General features: G+C 43.7%; 1 non-coding gene across 1 annotated transcript; it reads left to right on the top strand.

The window, feature by feature from the left end:
* Positions 1-571: 571 nt before the first annotated feature.
* LOC109433988 (uncharacterized) lies at positions 572-18,274 on the top strand. Its single transcript, XR_012490483.1, has 4 exons — positions 572-847; positions 6,854-6,980; positions 8,514-8,609; positions 14,881-18,274. It is a non-coding gene; the product is annotated as an uncharacterized LOC109433988 (transcript).
* Positions 18,275-23,545: the final 5,271 nt, after the last annotated feature.

Genomic DNA, 23,545 nt, shown 5'->3' on the forward strand with positions numbered 1-23,545 from the left:
AGTACAGGATAGTTAATATTTAATATTCACAGTAAATAGGAATGGCATATACGCAACAAGATCATGCGCTCCCTTGCAGGTGGTTACAACATCCAAGGGATTGGAAAAGAGAAATATTCTGGCATTTCAAGGGTGTGTTAACCTAGATACACAAGAACAAATGAAAGGATGTGCTTACTGCAAAGATAAACCTTTTATTAAGGAAGTTATGGGCTTGGTGCGCGAGTACCCACCCTGAACTGCCCAGTCAGGAATTTCTGATCAGATCACCCTGTAAGGTTACTTTGGTCACTAGCTTATCAGATTTACTACATACCCCCTTTTTTGTTCACAGCAGGTACATATTAAATTTGCTTATTTTCCCTTGTTAACTGTCTTTTATAGATTTCATTATTAGATTAGCGGAAAGAACCTTGAGGGTAGAGGAAAGTTTCTTTCTCTCCCACAGGGACATATGAAATCATGTGTCTTTAGTTTCCTGTGATGGGTGACAGATAAATCTGGGTGCTTCCCCCTACTTTCCCCAGAAGTCTGTGCAACGTGGGCCAATAAGGGACCGTGAAAGGGGCGTTTCTTGCGTCCCGTTTGGTTGGGCGGAATTTCCGGTGTTACTGTCCACCTGGTTCTGCAAACCTGGGTGTTCTGTGCACACCGGACTCACCAGGACTGGCGGCCGTTCAGCAACTTGCAGAGAAGCACCGTAAGAAAAGGCAGCCACGTCCGCGCCTTGTAGGACCTGGAGGAAGGTTCGAGTGAGCTCACTAGATCGTGTCTCTCGCTGCTTCTCTTGGCCCCGCTTGATACACGGATTTCGTTGTTGGTGTTATCTCTCATGGACCCAGCGCAGGTAGGAGCTGGTTTTAATCGGGGGTGTCTTCACCTTCCCCCCGCTGTCGTAGGATCTGGGGGTCCTGGCATGGGGGTCACTCGCAGCCCATGGTATGAAATCCAGAATGGGGTTTGCATGGAGAGATTCTCGTTTCTGACACTCACCAGTTTGCGGCGTGGAAGGAGGAAATGTAGCTTCTCAGAATCTCTCCAGCACACGCTGTCCGCGTGGACCTTCCCGCTGGGTGTAAGGTGGGCTGTTAGGTGCAGAGACTCGGTGTGGATTCTGGCCGTTACCCATTCCAGGACTGTGACCTTGTCTTAGTCCACTAATTATCTTTGGCCTACATTTTCTCAGGTATAAAATGAGTGTTACCTATGGTTCCCTCTTGGTTTAGGGAACTGGAAAGGGCCCTGGTGTTATATGTGTCTGTCCCCCAGCACGCCCCTGGAGCATCATTCTGTACTCTTGCCAGAGAGGTGCATTCCTGGGCCGTGTGTTGATCTTAGGGGCTCACCCCAAGAAGAATCTGGCCCTTGGGCCTTCCTGGTTCTGGCCTCTACATAACTGATGAGTGGAGTAGGAGATGGATAGCCTGGGGGGAAAGGTGGGTTTGGAATTGCTGCTGCTCTGCTGGGGCACAAGATTGCAGGTCAGGCTGAGAGCCAAGAAATCCCCTGAATTCATCTTTTGCAATTGCCATCTTGCAAGGGGGGTTGGCTTGCCACTGACAGTAGTGAATCAATCTGCCTGTTTAAGACAGTGTTGGGACGAGGTCCAAGAGAGCAGCAGAGCCAGGCTCTTGGCCCCACATGGAACTGTAGTGGCTCAGTTATGTAACCCGCACATGCGTAGAACGCATCCCTATGTAAAGCGCTTATGTAACCAGTTGGCCATCAGCTATAACCAGTTGGCCTTTAGCCCCTATTGTTCTGAATGCTATAAAGCTGTCGGGGAGCTCGGATGTTGCTTCCTGTGTCTCGATCGGCGACCCTCAAGAATATATTGGTATGAACCCTCTCTCTGTGGCTCCATTGTTTTTCTTCAGCCTCACCATATCCAACATTCACCTGCCAGGAACTGAGCTCCGGCATTACACCTGGCGTTACACGTGGTGTAGTTGGCAGGATACAGTGGAGGCCGAAGGCATGGAGCTGCTCCCCCGGAGGGTGGGATCCCGGAGTGGCCCCCTACCAATATGTAGTTTGCAGTAGCCACATTGTTGGAGACCTGGCCCCCCACCTCAGGAGTAGGAGGCAATGGATGGGTCCCCTAAGGTCTTGAAGGAGGCCTTATTGAAGTTGGAGGACTCTTTTGAAAAGTGCACTACCCGGTGGCTGCAGGTGCCGTGGGCTAGTTCTTTCTCACAGCTTTCCAAAAGGTGGTGGAGCAGTCTCTGCACATGGACACTCCATCACAGGAAACCCGTGAGGAGCTGCACTGGGAGCAGGAAATGCGATCTGCCTAGGAGAAAACTCAGGGTCTTTTAGAAGCAGAGGTACAGTCTTTGAGGGAGAGGACGGAGCAGCTACCCTAGCGTGAGGAGGCCTCTCCCACAGTTGTAGACACCTCTGAGGAAGACAGTAAGGACAAGGAGGGGTTGGTACTCCCTGTTTCCAAGCCAGGCCCATGGTAACACAGAAGGTAAAGATGCAGCAACCCTGTAGGGCCCCAGGACAGTTGCCTCCCCTGCCCCAGGTGAGCAAGTATCAGGTGTTCCGATCGGATACCCAGGCAGAGCTGGTGGACTTGGGGTACCGCTTCCAGCAGAAGCCCCCTGAGTTGCTGGCCACTTGGTTACTGTGGTTACGGGATGTGGGGGTAGACGGTCTACTCCTGATGGGACCAGAGATGGGAAAGTTGGCTTCTGTCACCACCCACCCTACCTTGCAGCAATGGTTACAAAATGCTCATCAAACTTGGGGTAACTACTCCCTCCTGGAATGGGTAATGGCTGTGTCCCGAGCTGCTTGGCCCAATGCCGGTGACCTCCTGGCAACCGGAACCACTGGTTAACTTACACGGACCTCCAGCAAGTATTGCAAGAGCTGGGCATGAAGCATGCTATTTACAATATAGGGACACACAGGCCAGATGAGGAGGTTTTTATGGCCAGTATACTAGACATGATCTTGCAAACAGCTCCCTCTGCCCTCTTCGGTCCCTTGGTGGCCATTTTGGCACCATATGTAGGACAACCAATGAATGTTGTCACTGGCACTGTAGCCAATCTGGGAGAGGCAGAAGCTGTGCACGTATGGAAAGGGGTACATAGCACCACCCAAAAGGGAAAAAGGGGACCCACTCGGGTCACCCAAACCCAAATGTGGGTTAACCTGCTAGAGGCGGGGACCGACAGGGAGAAATTGGATGGAAAGTCTAACAAGATTCTGTTGGAATTGTGGCAGCAATTAAAGCTAGAACAGCCATTCAGATCCCTAAGAGAGAAGGAAAAACCTGCTGCCAAGGCCTCTCCCTGTGTCTGGCGGTTTCGCTACAGGACTACCTTGCCCCAAAACCCAGCACTTCAAGGGCAACAGAGGCTGATGATTGGATCCTTCGTGTTGACTAGGAGAAGGCCCAGAGACCCGCTTGGCGGAGGAAAGCAGGGACCAGAGGCCTTATGTTGAATTAGCTATTTATTGGTTCCCCCTCAGTGTGCAGCGTCCTTGTCCTCGTGGACACAGGTGCGGAATGTTCGCTCCTGCAGGAGAATCCCGAATGCCTTCCTGGGCTGCCGACTGTCATTGACAGCTATGGTGGACAGTCCATCCGGGTGAAAGTGGTCCGTCTGGCCCTGGTGGATTGTGCCCGCACTTTTGCCGGTGTGGCAAATCATTTGGCTAGTTGGGTCTGTACGGAACTGGCCACGAGTTCAACCTCCAGGTTGCTGTGGAAAATTTGGCCAACTGCTCCAAACGGCAACGGCTATATAAATGGACAGTGAGGGACACCCTCTGGGACATGACTTGGACTGGACTGAAAATCTTTCTTGTGGTCCGGATGAAGATGGTCCTCTCTAGCCTCTGGCTGGCGCACTACCCTACTGGCCATAGCAGGTGTCACCTGCTTTTTGGTGGTCTGCTGCTGCAGCCTTTACTGTTCTGTGGCTTGTGGATGCAATGCTCCAGTTTCCTCGCACAGGGTCCCTCATGGAAGACACTTATTGTGTAGATTTGAGGCGAGACCCTGGACGGGTGGAGTGTTGGGGCGAGGTCCAAGAGAGCAGTAGAGCCAGGCTCTCGGCCCGACATGGGAAAGTAGTGGCTCGGTTATGTAACCCGCACATGCACAGGACGCATCCCTATGTAAGCACATATGTAACTGGTTGGCCGTTAGCCACTATTGTTCTGTATGCTATAAAGCTGTCTGGGCTGCTCCAGAGAGCGCAGATGTAGCTTCCTGTGTCTCAACCGACTGCCCTCGAGAATATATCAGTATGACCTTCTCTCTGTGGCACCGTTGTTTTTCTTCGGCCTTACCATATCCAACGTTCATCTGCTGAGAGCTGAGCTCCAGTGTTACACCTGGCGTTACAGACACTCACATGTGAAAAGCAAATCCATCACATATTCAGAGTGGATTTAAAAGGGGTGCTGCAATAAATCTAACTAAAAATAACATCACAGGGTGATCGCGTCCTAAATGCCTAACTGGACAGGTCATGGTGGGAAGTCATGCCCCAGGCCTAAAACTTCTTTAGTTAAAGGTTTATCTGTGCCTTAAGCACAATCTGTCCATTGTTCTTGTACTTCTAGGTTAACACACCTTTGAAAGCCAGCAGTAATCCTCTTTTCCAGACCCTTGGTGTTGTAACCACCCTCAAGGGAGCACATGATCTTGTTAACTGTCCTATACCTTACCTTCTCCCACCTTCACAGAATCTTCCTTACTTTCCCACCTTAATTCCACATGTAAAGAAGTTGCAAAACTCATTCTCTGGAGATCTGAGATCTTGTTTCTGGGCAGTGTTGCCAGTTTGGCTCAAATAAACTCTTATAAAAATTCTCAACAGGTTTGGACGTTTCTTATGTCAACATCAGTAACGATGGTGTGCAGGTCCTTTTTAGACACAAACACACGACAGGCTCTAGATTGCCCTCTAGCATGGCACCCTGTTTACTTTTGTCATAACCCTAATCACTGTCAGGACTTGCCTTATTTGTCCTCCAGGTGGTTCCCTTTCTCACTTCATTTCATGCTCCCTCCTATGTCCCCTCCTTGGAGAGGCCTTCCACACTCACCCCATTTAAAGTCATCCCAATCTCTGATACCCTCACTCTGTTTTGTTGTCTGTAGACTCCTTCTGGCCCTTCGAGATCGTAGTTTTGCATTCCTTTTTGGGTACCTGTCCTCAACCCTGGAACATGGCCTCCTGTTCTCTGCCTTATCCTCAGACCTAGAACAGTACAGGACCTGTAAGTGGGGCTCCATAAGTGGTTAATGAGTGAATAACTCCTCAGGGACTCCTACCATGGGCTACAAGGCCATGCTACATCTGCATCCCCTTCTGCTCTCTCCCGTTCCTCCTTGCTCGCTGCTCTCTAGCTAAGCTGTCTTGAACATTCCAAGCTCTTTCCCACTTTCGGGCCTTTGCCCATGCAATTTCCCCAGCCTGGAAAACTGCCTCCAGATCTCTGCAGGGCTGCCTCCTTCCTCCTTTTCCAGCTCTGCCCCAGTGTCACCTCTTAGAAGGGTCTTTCCCTGGCCTTGCTAGTTCTAGATAAAGCATCCCGTCCCCACCTGCCCATCTTCTGAAATCTTTGTGCACAGAATCTGGTATAGTTACAAAAGCAGACACGAGGGCTTGGCTCATTTTTTTATTCAGAGTGTTCTGGGAGCAAAGAGGAACAATAAGGACTAAAACAACCGTAAGAGCTGGCCTTCGTGTAGCACTTGATCTGTGCTGAGGCAGAGTTATCCCCACCTTACGGTTAGGTTTTTATCATCCCTACTGTATAGAAGAGGAATTTGAGGCCCGCCAAAGGTCACATAGCCCCTAAGTAGCCAAAAGTCAACACGTGGTACACTGACCACCACAGCCAGTGTTCTTAATCACCCTTCCACCCACAGTGGACTAGGGACGCCCGGAGGTTACACCTCGTGTGAACTTTGGAAGGCAGGGAGGTGTCCCTTTGACATGTGGACTTGGGAATGAGGGGGGTGGCAGACTTCCAGCCAGATGGAAGTGTGTATACACAGGCAGGGAGTATCTCTGAGGTGGTCTCAGGAGAGTGAGATTGTGTGATTTTTCACGGAGGCTAAAATTCTGTTTGTGTTCCTGAGACACGTGACTCTGGGTGACTTGCTAGAGCTGCCCGAGCCTCAGGTCACTGGCTGTGCCGTAGAGATGATAATGGTGTTTACATCATAGCTGTGGGTGGGTTAAGGAAAGTAGGGAGAACACCAAGCACTGACATGTGCCAAGCACATGTGTTTGCTTCATGAATATTTTTTCTTGAATTCTCACAGCCACCTAGAGAAGTGGGAACACCTACTGTATTGATGTGGAATAAAGGCTCAGAGAAATAAGTTGACTTCCCCCAGAGTATAGAGCAGGCAAGTATCATTCCCAGTGGGCTAGACTCCAAGTCGGAATCTAGCTCCAGAGCTGGACCGTGGCTGTGAAGCCTCAGCATGGCTCAGCACACAGTGAGGACCAGCAAGCCTCAGCTGCCACTGCTTTTTTCATGTTTGGTACTTTAATCATTGTCATGTCCTCCCTTCTCCTCTTCATTCCCAAAGTGCTTGTTGTCTGTGCCTCTCAGGCTACGTGGCCTTGCCAGCATCTTGTGTCTTTCATGAATGGTTTCGGCATAGAAAGCTTTTGTCTCTAACACAATCACATTCTATCCAACAGCTGTGTCTGACTCTTTGGAACCTGTCACAGAGCTAGTCTCCCAGGAAGTGTTCAGTGATACGGGCCTTGGGGCTCTGTGGTCCTTTACCAATGACTGGGCATCGGGCTCTAATCCCATCTCACTGGCCCTGGACCAATGAAGCTACCTCTGTTTCACTTTTCAGGCATCAATTACCTTCAAGGATGTGGCAGTGATCTTTACCCAGGATGAGTGGGGGCAGCTGAAGCCTGCCCAGAAAACCCTATACAGAGAAGTGATGCTGGATACCTGTAGGCTCCTGGTCTCTCTGGGTAAGGCCTCACTGCTCGTTTCTGTGGGGACCTACAGCCTCCTTCATTCCACTTTTTGTTGAGAAGATTTCTACAGGATGCTCTCTCTCCACCTCGCAACCCTAACATGTATTGGTTTTACCTTCTCCTGCCTTGTCTCCTTGTATCTCCTATAGGGAATTTTGGGCAAGAAACATAGTTCCCTTCAAAATGTCTCAGATACCGAAGGAGAAGGATCTGTAGGAGGCAATGTGGGTTTCTTTTAATATTCAAGGGCAAGATGTCCACTTGGGTACCATGAAAGGCTAACATCAGGAAATAGAAGAAATCTTGATTAGATCTTGGCCTCAGGGACTTCTGATCTTTATGTCTCTTTGTGAGTCTTCTTGTGCCATTCTCAGCAGATTGGCTTTTTCTGCCACCGGTTGTTGATACCAAGAAGTGGCCACCCCTGTCCTCGTTCTAAGAAAACCCCCAATTACTTGTCTCCACCTCTCTCTGTTTTTTTCATTCTCTGTCTTCCTCTCCACCTGGCTTTCTGCACCGATATCCTAGTGGCAGGAAGTAGCCACCTGTGGCCACACTCCCCTTTACCTCTCACTCCAGTGCTTGGCACAGACTGGCCGTAGTCTGTCCGTTGCCCGGATTCCCATAAGATGGAAACTGAGTGGCCAAGCTTGGTTGGTTCATGGCCTGGTCAGCAGGACCCGTGGGTAATGGGATGTTGTTCTGAAACTAAGAGAACAAGGCAGGACACCAGGGGGCATCTTTCTTTACACACAGTTCATGTAAAAGGCTCCTTTGGCCCCTGAGGCCTACCTGCTCATCCCTTGTGTCCTGAAGGCTGGGCCATGAACCTCTCTTGGTATGGGAGACCATTTTAGGGAGTACAAACACGAGAAATGGCACTGATAGACGATCAGAGAAAGCCGTTCCTTTTTCTCTTTCCTGCTTGCTGATTGTTTAGGGAGGAAGTACCTGTTTTGTGCTGTCTTTTTTAATGCCCCTTTGACTATTGGTAATTTCCCTTTGCAACAGAGGGGACAGCCTCAGACTCCCAGCCCTGAGCAGGCAGTGTGAGTTCACGGAGACTTAACAGGGCTAGTTTGATTTTCTTGTAGTAACTTTCCACTTATGACAAATAAAACTCGTTTTTCAATTTCTCACATTGACACAAGATTCCCTTTTTGAAGACATATATCAAAATAAAAAGTGGGTCAGTGTAAAGAAAAGCAGTTAATAGCAATGGTCATAATGAATACTCTATGAGCGCTGGTGCTCGTGGGTCCTGTGACTGCATTTGAACAGTTTGGGGGGTTCTCTAAAATGGAGTTCAAGGGAGATGGATCGGCCTCGACAGCCAGCACTACCTCACTCAGCCTTTAGGACCCAGTGATGGTATTCTTGGCCTTGGTTCCCAGGTCACAGATCAACTTGGACAAGAGCAGCCTTATTCCAAGGTCTCCTCTCTGTCCCGAAATCCCAGACAGCATTGAGACATTTCTTTTTGTCTTCGCTAAAATATGCATATCTTATTTCTTTCTCCATAAACAGGATGTCCAGTTCCCAAATCAGAGCTGATCCACCTACCAGAGCATAGGCAGGAGCTATGGATGCTGAAGAGAGGCCTCTCCCAAAGTGTCTGTCCAGGTGGGTGGCCAAGATTTAGGCAGTGGGTGTCATGGCAGCCTTAACTGTGAGGGGACCACTGCCTCTGGAATTCCGGGGGAAGCTTCTTGTGGTCTCCTTGGGTGCCTGGTTGGGGTAGAGCCCTTTGTTTTGAGGTCCCTCTGCCCTCCCACCTCAACACATTCTTTACTGCTGCCTGTGAAGAACCTGTCCTGGTAGGTAAGAGTGAGGCTCTGGGTTCCAACTGCTTGCTCTTAAAACCTGCCTTTGCCCCTCACCAGCCCTGTGACGATAGGGAAGTGGGGTGGCGTTTTTGTGCCTCCTTTAGCTAAGTTAAGCTAGGTTAATGCTCATGGCAGTAACAGATAACCTCCAAAATCTCAGTGGCTCAACACATGAAAAATATTTTTCTCACTCATGGCAGGGTCCATGTGGGTCAGCGTGGGAGTTCATATCATATCACGCAGTCACTCGTGTGCCTTCTGTCATCCATATGTGGCGTTATGGTTACCCTGGCATCATTCTGCTGGCAGAGGGGAAACGAGAGGAAGGATAGAGTCACACGCAGCTGCACACACACACACATCATTTCCCCTTGCATTCTGTTCGAGAACTCAGCAGTTGGCCATCCCTCTTAGGACGCAGCAGGGATACGAGCTTTAGCTCTGTGCCCAAGGAAAAGAGCAGATGGGTTTGTTCTGCATTGATCCAGTCTGCTGCACTCAGCCTACACTTGAAAAATGAAAGTGGTAATAATTTCTAACTCATTGGGCTGTTTGAAGGTATAATCATTTAAGGCATGAAGTTGCTTAGCACCATGCCTGAGCTCAACTATTAGGATCTTTCATGTAATGATATCAATCACAATGCATAATATCTCACATGTCCTTCTGGACTCAGAAGAGAAAGAGCCATCTTACTATATGTGCCTATACTCTGCATCCCACCTTCCTCCATTCATTTATCCATCTTCCCATTTGTCAGCCAGAAACAATCCCCAGCTCCATTGGCTTCCTATCCCTTCTTTACTATAAAACCTGGTAATGACGAGCAGGGAAAAGAAAGAGGAACATACGTTAGTGTGGGACTAATTAATTTATTTAGCACTATCTAATTAATTTATTTAGTAATATGCAATAGCAAAAGACAAAGGCAATTAATAGAATATGCTAATGACAGAAAGTAAAGGCAGTTAAGACAAAGATATATATACATCTATCTATCTATCTATATAGATATATATATATAACAATGATATGCCAAAGAAGCTCACCAAACCATGGAAAACTATGCTGGTGCTTTGATCTTAGACTCCCCAGCCTCCAGAACTGTGAGAAATAATTTCTGTTGTTTATAAGCTACCCAGTCTGGTATGTTATAGCAACCCAAGTGGACTAAGACATTAATTTAGTCTTCTGAAAAATGCTTTTTTAAAATTCAGCATTATAAGAATCATGGTATGTGAGCCACAGTTTTCTTTCTCAAAATACTCTATCTAGTATATCGCAATGTATTTTTCCATTTTTGTGGACATTTACCTATTTCCATAATTATATCCAAAAAAATCTGACTGCACTAAACTGATCAGTAAATGATTTAAATCCATTATTTTTTTCCCTCTGGTCACCCCCTGCTGCTATGGAGAATCTTATGTATGTGTAGTCATCCACATGTGCAGGAGTTTTAGTTGTAATTTTTTTATGAGTGGAATGACTGGATGATGGAAAACAACTTTACAAGATGTTGCCCAGGGTTTTGTAAAGTGGTTTTACCAATTTATTAACTTCACCAGCAATGAATGAGAGATTCCATGGACCACATCCAGTTCCACATCTGATATTGTCAGGCTCTATAACTGTATTCAATTGAATGAGTGCATAGTGGTTTCTCACTCTGGTCTTTCTTTATATTTACTTTGTTTCTACTGAGGTTGAGCTCATGTGTTTTTTGGCCAATGTATATCTTCTGTGAAATATAAGTTCATGATTTTTTTTTTTTTTTTTGCCTATTTTTCTAGTAAAGGTTTTATACTGCTTTAGATTTTTAAGAATTTTTGTAAATTCCTTATATTAATGTTCCATTAACTGTATATGTAGCAAATGTATTCTAGTTTTTGCTGTATTTTTTCTTTAATCTGTCTGTTATTGACTAGAACTTATTAATAATACTTTTTGACCATATGTGAATTAATTTTATTCAAATATTCAACGTTGGCATCGTCATCATCTAATACAGCACCCATCTCACATTTTCTCCTGTCTATATTGTGTGAAATGAATCGTGATTGATGTTAGAGATTTTATCCCAAATCACAAGTTCCCTTAATACTGTCATTAGAATTGTTTCTTTTATTAAAATATTTTTATAGGTGTAATTGTGATACCATATTTAACAACTTGTTGTATAGCTTTCAAAGGAACCTTCAAAAGTTCATTTTTAAGTAAACTTTTTATTTTCGAATCATTTGAGGTTTATAGAAAAGTTAAATAAATGACACAGTGTTTTGTGTCCTCTTCCTTCACCTATTATTGCTCCTGTGTTAGTATCGTATTAATACATAACTGTGTTACGCATGTTAAGTTTAGTTTATTAACTGAACTCCAGACTTGGAATTTACCAGTTTTAACACCCATGTCCCTTATCTTTTCCTGGATCCAGTCTGGGGTAACATATCTCATTTGATTATGTGCCCTTAGTCTCTTCTGGCCTGTGATGGTTTCTCAGTCTCACCTTATTTTTCATGTTGTTGGCAATTTTGAACCAGAATTCTAGTCAGGCCTGTTGTAGAATGTCCTTCAATTTGGTTTCGGTGCTACATGACTCGTGTTCAGACTGGGGTAATAGGTTTTGGTGAGATTAGCACAGGTGAGTGTCCTTCTCATCAGCTCATGTGAGGGATACATAATATCCACACGTCACTGCTGATGGTGACTTTAATCGCTGGCTTAAGGTTGTATCGACCAGATTTCTTCACTGTGAAGTTATTATTTTTCCCTTCCTGTATTCTCTTCTTTGGAAGTGAGTCTCTAAGTCCAGCTCACACTCAAGGGGAAGAGAAGTACCTGCATATATTACTAGGAATCTTCTATGTATTATGACAACTTGTCTCGTCTCCCACATTTATTTATTTATCCAATTGGTCCTTTGTCAGTGTGGACTCGTGTATATTTGTTTTAGACTTTGGGTTGTAATCCAATATTATATTTATTTGTTTTATTTTGCAAACTCTGGACCTTGGGAGCTCTTTCAGGGTGGCTTCTGTGTCCCTTTGATATGTCCCTATTCTTTAGTTTTTGAGGACTTTCTTATTTTCGGGTACTATGAGAGGCCAGATTTCTCTCTTTTCCCTGTCTCTGCCATGGAATCAGCTGTCTCTCCAAGGATCCCTGCTTCCCTTTCCTAAGTACTATCAAATAGTAGTACTGAGAACCAAGCTCTAGGTACTGGGGGGGCACGTGGCTACAGTGTTGCTTCTAGACCCTCTCAGAACAGAGCTAAGGAATACAGGTGTGTACACTATACTCATTTTCCAACTCTAATCTTGTTGGACATGATTCACTCTAGCCTTCCCTCTTTGCTTTTTTGTAACTTTCTTCTCTGACCATGACAAACCTGGCTTCTATCTGTCTTACCTACCATTTATTGACTTATTTTTTCAACTCAATTATACATGTAAAGTAGTTTCCCTGGGAAACAAATTTACCATCTAGATTAAAATGTTTATGTGTATGTATTTCGGAACCACAGTTGGGAATGAGTTATCTATGCAGAGATACAACTTAAGTTACGCGATTTTCCACTGCACAGGTGAGAGGCACGCTTAACCCCTATGTAGTTCCGGGGTCAACTGTAGTTAGTTTTCTCTTTAGCCTTACATTGTGCATCCAAAGCACCATTTTCCAAAGTTAACTCATGTCGCCTTATTCCACCCACCCTTCAATGAGGTTATGCCTTACATTTATAATTCACTTAGGTTCATTTGTCACAGTGTGCGTTTCATCCTGGGATCCCCTGACGTCCTATTTTGTTGTTGTTTGGTTTGGTTTTAATTTTCACACATTAATATTCACTCTCTGTAATGTACAGTTCTGTGGGTTTTGGCAAATGCGTAGAGGCATGTACCCCCCACCCCAGTACAATACAATACAGTTCCATTACCTACAGGTTTCCCTTGGCATGCCCTCTATAGTCAGCCACTTTCCCTTTCCCCATTCACTAGCAACCCCTGATCTGTTTTCTGTTTCAATCGTTTTACTCTTGCCAGAATGATATGAATGGAACCTGTTACCTTTTGAGTCTGGCTTTTTTCACTTGCAGAATGCATTTACTATTCATCCACGTCATTGGGTGAATCTACAACTCATTCTTTTTTTTTTGCTGAGTAGTATCACAACGTTTGGCTACATCAGTTTGTTTATCTATTCACAGTCTTGGCTGTTTCTGGTATAAACGAACAAACGAATAAACCTGCTGTAATAATTCACATACAGGTTTTTGTGTGAGTATAAAACTTCCGTTCATTTGCAAAAACATTTAGAAATTGGATTGCTGGGTTGACTTCAAAGTGACTTCCAAAGTGGCTCATTCCCACTGGAAATGAGTAAGAAGTCCTGTGATCCATATCTCACCAGCATTTGGTATTGGCAATTTTTTTCTTTAGAATTTTAGCCATTTCTAACATATGTAGAGGTAACTCATTGTGGTTCTAATTTTCATTTCTCTAATGACAAATGATTGTCATTAGACAATCAAATGTCTAATGACATATGCCCCTTTTGCACATGTGTAACTTCTTTTGTGAATTGTCCAGATCTTCTGCTCATTTTGTTGTTACTGTTTTCTTATATTTGAGTTTTAAGGATTCTTTATAGACATGAGTCCTTTATCAGATATATGATTTGCAAACATTTTTCTCCATCTGTAGCTTATTTCATTCTCTTAATAGTATCTTTCATAGAGCAAACATTTTTAATTTTGGTAAAGTCCAATTTATCAATTCTTTTAACAATTGAGTTTTTCTTATCAAAATATTCATTGCTGAACACTATGTCTCACAGATTTTCTCCTATGTGTTTTTCTAGAAGTTTTATATTTTTATGTTTTACATTTAGGTCCATGATCCATTTTGAGTTATTTTTTTCTATAAGAGGTGTCAAGGTATATTTTTCTACCCTTTATGAACATCCAGAGTCATTTATTGAAAAGACTGTCTTTCTCCATTGAATTGACTATGCATCTTTCAAAAAGGAGCTTACTATATTTGAAGGTGGCTATTTCTGTGTTCTCTGTTCTATTCCACAGATCTATGTATGTTTATTCTTTCAGCAACACCACAATTTTGATTACTGTAACTTCATAGTAGGTTTTAAATTGGGTGAGGTATATCCTCTGACTTTGTTCTTTTTCTGAATTATTTTGTCAATTCTACTTCCTTTGCCTTTTCATATAAATTTTATAATTGCCTTTGTAGTATCGTCAAAAAGAACTGGATAGAATTTTCATTGAGATTATGCCTCTATGTAAATATTTATAATTTTCGCTATCTAGATTATATCTGTTTTGTGTCTTTTTACCTGGCTATTCCTCTGGCACAGCAGACTCAATATATCTGCTCGTATTGTGCTCACTTCTACCTTGTAAACTTTGGGGAATAGCAATGACTGTACTCATTGGCACCCCAGTCAAAATCCTGGGAACCTGCTTGCCCTCTGCCTCTGTGTGTTTCTACCTCCATATCTCCAACATCCTCTCATGCCCTGAAATTCTCTAGGCATCTGGGTTTCACTCAAGACTGATTTTGTACATTCTGTCTCCTTTGCCTGCAACACCCCTTTCCACTTCCTCTGTCAGGCAGTTTCTGCCTCTCTATTAGGAAACAACTCCTGGTGCACCTCCTGGGAAACCTCTTATGATTTCTCTCTCTCTCATCTGGACCAGAATTAGTGCATCTTACTTGTGCTTTCCTAGCACGATGATGAGAGGTTCTCTCTTAGAGCCAGCATACTGTATATAATGTCATCATAATTCTGTCCACCCTCCTTGACTCAGGACTATAAGGAAAATTCTTTCACCAGACCTTCTGTCCTCTGCCTCAGCATCCCCTCTTGAGTTTTCCCTGTTTAAACGTCAAGAGCCCAAGGAACAGAAAAGAACAAAATCATAAACCTGGGTTTCAGAAATGTGAAAACATAACATGCTCAGAGGCATTATTTTCCCTCAAAAAGTGGTGATTTTGTTTCTTCTGTGTTGGCGTCACTAATAGGTCACTCTTGTGTACTGAATTCTTTTTCAGGAGCCAGAGCAAAATCAGAGACTACAGAGTCAACCACTTGTCAGCTGCTCTTGTCTGAGGCACCCTCACTTCAGTTATGGCTGAGACAGGGAGCTTCAAGGAACCCCAAGACTGGAGAAAAACCCTTTGTATGCAAAGACTGTGGGAAAGCCTTTTGCTACAGATTTAATTTGAGCCAACACATGCAGATTCACACTGGCGTGAAGCCTTATGAGTGCAGTGACTGTGGGAAAGCTTTTTGTCGCAAGTCACACCTTACGGAGCACAGGCGGATTCACACAGGAGAGAAGCCCTATGAGTGCAGTAAATGTGGAAAATCTTTCTCCTTCCACTCTGGGTTTGTCCAACACAGTTGGATCCACACTGGCGAGAAACCCTTTAAGTGCAAAGAATGTGGGAAAACCTTTTGCTCCAAGTTTAATTTGTGTCAACACATGAATATTCAACACATTGGAGGGAAGCCCCATGCATGCAATAAATGTGGAAAGGCCTTCGCCCAACACTCACCTTGCAGTCATCATATGACTCACACCAGATAAAAACCCTTTGCCCGCAAAGTCTGTGGGAAAGCCTTTTGCTATCATACTGCTCTATTTCAGTAGACACATGATGACTCAGGCTGGAGAGAAGCCCTATGGTGCACCAAGCGTAGGAAAGCTTTCATTCTCAAGTCCCACCTCATAAAACACCAACAGATTCACATGAGATAAGCCAGTAAATGTGGAATTGCTTTCACTTAATATTCATCTTTATCCAGCATAATAGGATCCTCACTGTAGGAAATGGTATTTTTTACTACTTCGTGAATTAACCAAAATGCCTCCTTTGCTCTCATGTTCCCATGGTTGAATCCTCTCATTCCCCTCTGCCTTGCACCACCATGGCCTGTTTTCTCCACGGCTGCTGGCTCCTCACAGGACTGTGAGGTGTTTCCTGCTTAGTGTAGTGCTCTGGAGCCATAACATGTGGTGTCAAATCCCAACTCTGCTGGCTAGAGCTGTATCGCCCTGTGCAGGTTATTAAATTTCCCTCTGCTTCAGTCTCCTCAGTGGTAAAATGGGTAATTTAGTGATGTAGTACTTACTTCACAGGGCTGTTGTGAGAGTAAATGGTTTCATGTATGACAAACCTAAGATAGAATCCGTTGCTGAGTGAGTGTGGATTGGCTGTTGTGACTCCACTGTGTCATGGCTGGATTCAAGATCTTTCTGGAGCAATTTGTGAAGTTTTTGGTTAAACAGCATTGACACCAGAGACAGTCAGACCCAGATTCCCAACTTGGATCAGGTGCTTACCATTTTCACCCATTTCAGTAAATCAAATTATTTTCTTGACCTTCTTTATCTTCCTCTACAAATGGTGCCTTTCAAGGAATCTGCATCATTAGGACCACCTAGACTGAATTATTTCATTCCGTTTTACTTAGGATGTAAAAAGACTCTAAGACATAAAAAGCAACATCAGCAAGGTAGTGGAATAGGAGGTTCCAGCCTTCATTCTGTCACAAACTCCAATTTGACAATGATTCACACACAAAAATGCCTTCTCGAAAGCTCTAGTATCCAGGTGAGAGATTTCAGCACTCAGGTAGAGCAAAGAAATGAGAAAAGATGCATGGTAGATAGGATCAACAGTTTCAGTTCACTTCATCACCTCTACCTAAATCCACTTAGATAAGCACTGAGAGAGAGTCTCTCCACTCAGAAGTTCTCTCATGGAAAAGTGAACTGTTTGACTTTGTAAATCCAGGGTCCAGGCCCGCCCCAGCAGACCTGGGTTCCAGCAGTTTCCAGGGTTACTGCAGCTCCCACCCACCTACCATCCTAGTGGCCTGCACTCAGAGACCCAGGCTTAGTCCTTCCCCAGTGCACCCTGGGGCCGAGGTACTCCCCTCAGACTCAGGTTCCAGAACTATGTGCCCAGTTTCCAGGCCGGGCCCTCTGGACTAGCACCCATGAACACAAGTAGGCCCACCCCAGTTGTTCCTGGCATCAGGTCACCCCCTCAATCTCAGATTCTAGACCCAGCTCTATGGGCCCAGGTTCTATTCTACCCCATATGATGCAGATGCCAGGTCAGCCCTGGGAGACCCAGGCTCCAGGCCTGCCACTTTGGTCCTGGTTACAGGCCAGATCCTGTGCATTTAGGCCCCTGCTGCCAGAGGCTGAGGCTCTAGGCCCACCCCAATGCCAGGTCGAGCCTAGGCTCCTGGCCTGTCCATATGGATAGGCTATGTGGCTAGGTCCTTGACTGGCCCAGTGCCAAGGTCTGGGTGATTGTGTTGGTGTCAGGCCAGCTCCTACAGACCCTGGCACCAGGCCTGTCAACCCAGGACTCTGGTACCAGGCTTTCCTGAGAAATCCACCAGCTGCCTCTCCCAGAATGTCTGCACAATCTGATTGGTAAAAGGCTTTCCATGCTGAAGCCTATCTATCGCTACTGGAAGAGGAACTTCTTTAAATTTGCAGACGCCAATGCAAGGCTGCTGGAATTATGAACAATCAAGAAAACAGTGCCACCAAAGGAATGAAATAAAGCATCAGTAACTGACCCTAAAGGTGTGGAGATCGAAAAAATAATTATCAAGGAAGTTCCATGAGCTCCAAGACAGCTAAGCAGATAGACAGCTAAGCAAAATCAGGATAGCTGTGAACAACACAAGATGTTGAACAATGGGATAGAAATCATAACCAAACACATTATGGGACTGAAGAACAATGACTGACCTAGAAAATTGAATACAGAGCTTCAAAAGTGAACTTGATCAGGCAGAGGGAAGAACCAGCGAGTTCAGAAACAGTCCTGAAAGTACACAGAAACAAAAAGGAAAGAAAGAGCAAAGAAAGTCTACTGGACTCAGAGGACACTAAAATAAGCCCTCACATTTGTTTTTGCTTGTTTGTTTTTATAATACAAGTACCTGACTTAGCTTTGATTGTCAAGGCATTCATTTCAAAGAGGCATCTGCTTCAAAAAGAGCTATCGTGAATCGACACATTGCCAGCCACACAAATAGCTAAAGAGCCAGGCCACCTTCCCCCACGGAGGCTCCTTTGTTTTAGAGGTCTTTGTTGATATTATTAGGTTGGAGCAAAAGTAATTGTGGTTTTTGCAATTATGAACCTTTTAAACTGCAATTACTTTTGCACCAACCTAATAATAACTGACCACTTGGACTACTTGTTTTCTCTTCCAACACTTTAAATTCCCACCCTTATATTTTAAATTCACCAATAAAGAGTGAGCCTGCGAAACCCTAGGCCCCCACCCTCAACCCCAATATAAGTGGAACCCTAAGTGTGCTCCCTCTACCTGCAAATTTGCTGTGTGGCTCCAGGTGTACTGTGTAGTTTCCAGGTCTTGTAAGTAATAAACCTGTATATTTTCAAAGTTTCCTGATGGTTATTGCTAAAGGGTTTCTTGCAATCGTAATAAGAGACACATGGACTGATCTAGCCACAACATTGGTTATTGATAGGCTGAGACCAGTACAAACAGATACCATCAAGCAAACCAATATACAGTCAGCCTTTTGTATCCACAAGTTCTGCATCATTGGGTTCAACCAACCATGGATCAAAGGTATTTGGAAAAAAAGTTACATTGTTGCTGACATGCCATATAGTTAGGCCTATATAGTTCAGTACGATGGTTGCATCTGTACTGAACATGTACACTTTTGTCATTATTCCTTAAATAATATAGAATAGCAACTATTTGTATTAGGCCACCCCCTCAATCCCAGATTCTAGACCCAGCTCTATGGGCCCAGGTTCTAGTCTACCCCATATGACCCAGATGCCAGGTCAGCCCTGGGAGACCCAGGCTCCAGGCCTGCCACGTTGGTTCCTGGTTACAATCTAGAGATGATTTAAGATGATTTAAGGTATGGGCAGGATGTGCTTAGGTTTTATGCAAATACTGTGCCATTTTATATAAGGGACTTGAGCATCTGCAGATTTTGGTATCCACAGGGTGTCCTGGAGCCAATCCCCTGTGGATACCGAGGGATAACTGTACACACGGAAGTTGAAAAAGGGGCAGAAAGCTTACTTAAATAAAAAATGGCTGAAAACTACAAATCTAGTGAGGGAAAAGGATATCCAAATTCAAGAAGCCCAAAAGAGGGCTGGCCGGTTAGCTCAGTTGGTTAGAGTGCGTGCTCTTAACAACAAGGTTGCTGGTTCAATTCCTGCATGGGATGGTGGGCTGCGCCCCCTGCAACTAAGATTAAAAATGGCAACTGGTCTTGTAGCTGAACTGTGCCCTCCACAACTAGACGGAAGGACAACAACTTGACTTGGAGCTGATGGGTCCTGGAAAAAACACACTGTTACCCAATAAAAATTTTTAAAAAGAAGCCCAAAAGATACAGAGAAATTGAACCTAAAGAGGTAGCTAGCTAAGCACATAATTAAGTTGTCAAAAATCAAAGAGAATTTTTAAAGCAGTAAAAGAAAAGTAACAGGTAAAGATACATATATAGACAAATACATAGTAAAGTAAAACTACGGGTGATTCATAAATCATTTTTAACCCTAGTATAAAAATTAAAAGTTAAGAATAACAGTAACCAAAAGATTTTTTTAGTAGATACACAATAGAAAAAAGAAATGAATTCTGACATCAATAATAAAAAGTGTGTCAGGAATAAAAATGTATGTAATTGAAGTTAAGTTGTAATTAGCTTAAAATAGACTGGTACAACAATAAGAGTCTTATGCAAGCCTCATAGTAACCACAAAGAAATGCAAGAAAGAGGAAAAGGATCAAATGAGAGAAAACTCATTAAGAAAAAGTAGGAAGAAAGGAACAAAAGAACTACAAAACAAATGAATTAACACAATTGTGATGGTAAGCCCTTAACTATCAATAATGACTTTAAAAGTAAATGGAAGGAGTGACATAAGCATCATGGTGGACTGAGAAGACCCATTTGTATCTCCTCTTAAATCTATAACTAGTCAGACATCTATAACCCAACAAAGGTTCCTCTGCTCAACACACTAGCACACCTGAGAGAGCCACATATCTGAAGGAGGACATATTGGAACCCAGGGAAAGCAGGATGGGGTAAAGATGGGGTGGTGCCTGCAGACACAGTTCCCTGGCCCCTGCAGCTGAACCTGAGGCCCCAGCTAATATAGTAGTAATGGAGAAGTTGGGGTGTGGCCGCCACACTATGGCCAGGTGGAGGGTAAGAGAGGCAGAAGCATCATGGGAGCCTGAAAATCCTGCACCCACCCCGATTGCAGCAGGACCCGGTAGCTCCAGTGGAGATGCATCTACAGACTCATGGCTATAGAACAGCAGTGCCAGCAGTCGTAGGGAACCAGGTAACAGCCCGGTGGGCTCAGGAACCCAGCCCCTCACTATGGTAGTGGTGCCCCAAAACCCAGGTGACCCAGATGTAGCCGGGACACCCACCACCCCAGTCACCCAGGTGGCAACTTCCACAATTACAACTATGTCCCCCACCATGACCCCAGAGGCGCAAGTAGCACAGGTAAGAGAAAACAAAAACTTACACTATACACCATCTACTAGAAAACAAAAGACCTCTAATTATCAACCCACTGAATTATTAAAATCAAAATGATACCTAAATAAGAAGGGTGTTCACTACTTCAAAGGCACCAACAGAGGAACAACCCATCAAGCACCATGAACAACCAAGGCGACATGATAACAGAAAGAAAATTACAATTCTCCAGAAACCAAATTCAAACTCATGGAAGATTGTGATCTGAATGATAGAGAAGAGTAAAGAACAGTCAAGAAGAAACTCAATGAGATACAAGAAAACTCAGAAAGGCAGTTCATTGAGCTCAGTAATACAATTAATGAACAGAGAACTACTTTACCAAAGAGATTAAAACTATAAAAAAGAACCAAAGAAATTCTGGAGGTAAAGAACTCAATAAATGAGATGAAGAATGTGGTAGACACATTGGAAATAAAACAGACCATATGGAAGAGAGAATTAGAGGACTTGAAGGTAGATATCTAGAAATGATTCTGGTGGACGTTGAGAGAGAAGTTTGTTGTTGTTTTTAAATGAAAGAACTCTATGAGAACTACCTGACTTCATTAGAAAGGGCAGCATGAGGATAATGGGTATCCCAGAAGGACAAAAGAGGGAGACGGGAACACAGTCTATTCAAAGAAATAATTGATGAGAACTTTCTAAACCTAGGGAAGGAACTGCACTTTCACATACAAGAAGCTAACAGAACACCTAATTTTCTCAATACAAAACTTTCCAAGATGCATTATATTAAACCTGTCAAGGGGCTGGTCCAGTGGCTCAGGTGGTTGGAGCTCCATGCTCCTAACACCGAAGGCTGCCAGTTCGATTCCCACGTGGGCAGTGGGCTCTCAACCACAAGGTTGCCGGTTCGACTCCCACAAGGGATGGTGGGCTGCACCCCCTGCAACTAGCAACGGCAACTGGACCTGGAGCTGAGCTGCGCCCTCCACAACTAAGATTGAAAGGACAACGACTTGACTTGGAAAAAAGTCCTGGAAGTACACTCTGTTTCCCAATGAAGTCCTGTTCCCCTTCTCCAATAAATAAATAAATAAATAAATAAATAAATAAATAAATAAATAAATAATAGGGGGGAAAAAGCTTTTAAAAAAGGCAGAGCTGCAGAATGGATTTTAAAAAATAATACTCAACTATATGCTGCTTTCAGCAGACCCATCTCAGCTCCAAAGATAAACATAGACTTTAAGTGAAAGGGTGGAAGATGACACTCCAAGTAAATAGTATCCAGAGTAAAGAAGGTGTAGCCATTCTCATATCAGACAAAATAGATCTCAAGAAAAACAAATAGCAAGAGAGAAATATGGATATTTTATAATGATAAGAAAGACAATACATCAAGAAGACATAACATTTATTAATATATATATGTGCATATACATATACCATGTTTCCCTGAAAATAAGACCTAGATGGACCGTCAACTCTAATGCATCTTTTGAGCAAAAACTAATATATAAGACCCGGTCTTATTTATGTAAGACCCAGTCTTATTTTAATGTAAGACCAGGTCTTATATTAATTTTTGCTCCAAAAGACGCATTAGAGCTGATGGTCCAGCTAGGTCTTATTTTCAGGGAAACACGGTATGCCAAGTGAAATAAGTCAGAAGGGAAAGGACAAAAACTGTATGATTTTCCTCATGTGGAATATAAAACAAAAAATAACAAATGAAATAAAATAAATCAGTAACAAACTCAGATACAAACAATAGAATAGTGGTTACCAGAGCAGAAGAGAGTGAAGAAGGCAAAATAGGCAAAGGGAGGTAAATATATGGTAGCAGGTGGAAACTAGATGTTTGGTAGTGAGCATGCAATAGAGTATACAGATATCAAATTATAATGTTGCACACCTAAAATTTATGTTATTAACCAATATTACCTCAATAAAAAAAATTTTTTTTTTTAAAGGACTTTATTGGGGAACAATGGTCAAATTGTTGTCCTTTCAATCTTAGTTGTGGAGAGTTCTGGTTCAGCTTCAAGTTGTTGTTCTTTCAGTCTTAGTTGTGGAGGGCGCAGCTCAGCTCCAGGTCCAGTTGCCGTTGCTAGTTGCAGGGGGCACAGCCCACCATCCCTTGCGGGAGTTGAACCAGCAACCTTGTGGTTGAGAGGACGCGCTCCAACCAACTGAGCCATCTGGGAGCTCAGCGGCAGCTCAGCTCAAGGTGCCGTGTTCAATCTTAGTTGCAGGGGGCGCTGCCCACCATCCCTTGCGGGAGTCGAGGAATTGAACTGGCAACCTTGTGGTTGAGAGCCCACTGGCCCGTGTGGGAATCGAACTGGCAGCCTCCGGAGTTAGGAGCACAGAGCTCTAACCGCCTGAGCCACCGGGCCGGCCCACAATAAAAAAATTTTAAAGTGCAATACTACAAGATGAAAAGCATTAAGAGAAATTAAATATCTACATATATGGGGAAACATCTATTTTTACGGATAAGGACACTTAATAACGTTGCCAATAATCCCAAATTCATCTGTAGATTCAGTGCAACACTTAACAGAATCCACGCTGACTACTTTGTAGAAATTAAGCTGATTTTATAGTTAATATGGAACTTCAAAGGATCCATAATACTCAAAACAATCTTGAAAAAGAACAATGTTGGGGAAATCACACTTCCCATTTCAAAACTTTTTACAAAGCAACGGTAATCAAGACAATGTGGTACTGGCACAAGAATAGAAATACAGAGCAGTGTAACAGAATAGAGAGCCCCAAAATAAATCTTCACATGTATAGTCAATTGATATTTGACAAAGGTGCCAAGACCATTCAATGGGTAAATAACAGTCTTTTCCACTAATAATGCTGGAACAACTGGATAATGGGACAAATGGTGATGGGACAACATGAAAAGAATGCAGTTGGATCCACACTTCAACTATTAACTCATTTATAAAAGACCTACATGTAAGGGCTAAAACTATAAAACTCTTAGAAGAAAACAGGAAAATATTATTGACATCAGATTTGGCAAAGGATTTTTAGATATGACACAAAAATGCACAAGAAATAAAAAATAATTTGAACGACATCAAAATTAGACACTTTTGTGCTGCAAAAAAACAATATCAAGGAAATGAAAATACAATTAATAGAATGGGATAAAAT

The sequence above is a fragment of the Rhinolophus sinicus genome, linkage group LG11 (assembly GCF_036562045.2).
Source record: "Rhinolophus sinicus isolate RSC01 linkage group LG11, ASM3656204v1, whole genome shotgun sequence".
In the NCBI taxonomy this organism is placed as follows: Eukaryota; Metazoa; Chordata; class Mammalia; order Chiroptera; family Rhinolophidae; genus Rhinolophus; species Rhinolophus sinicus.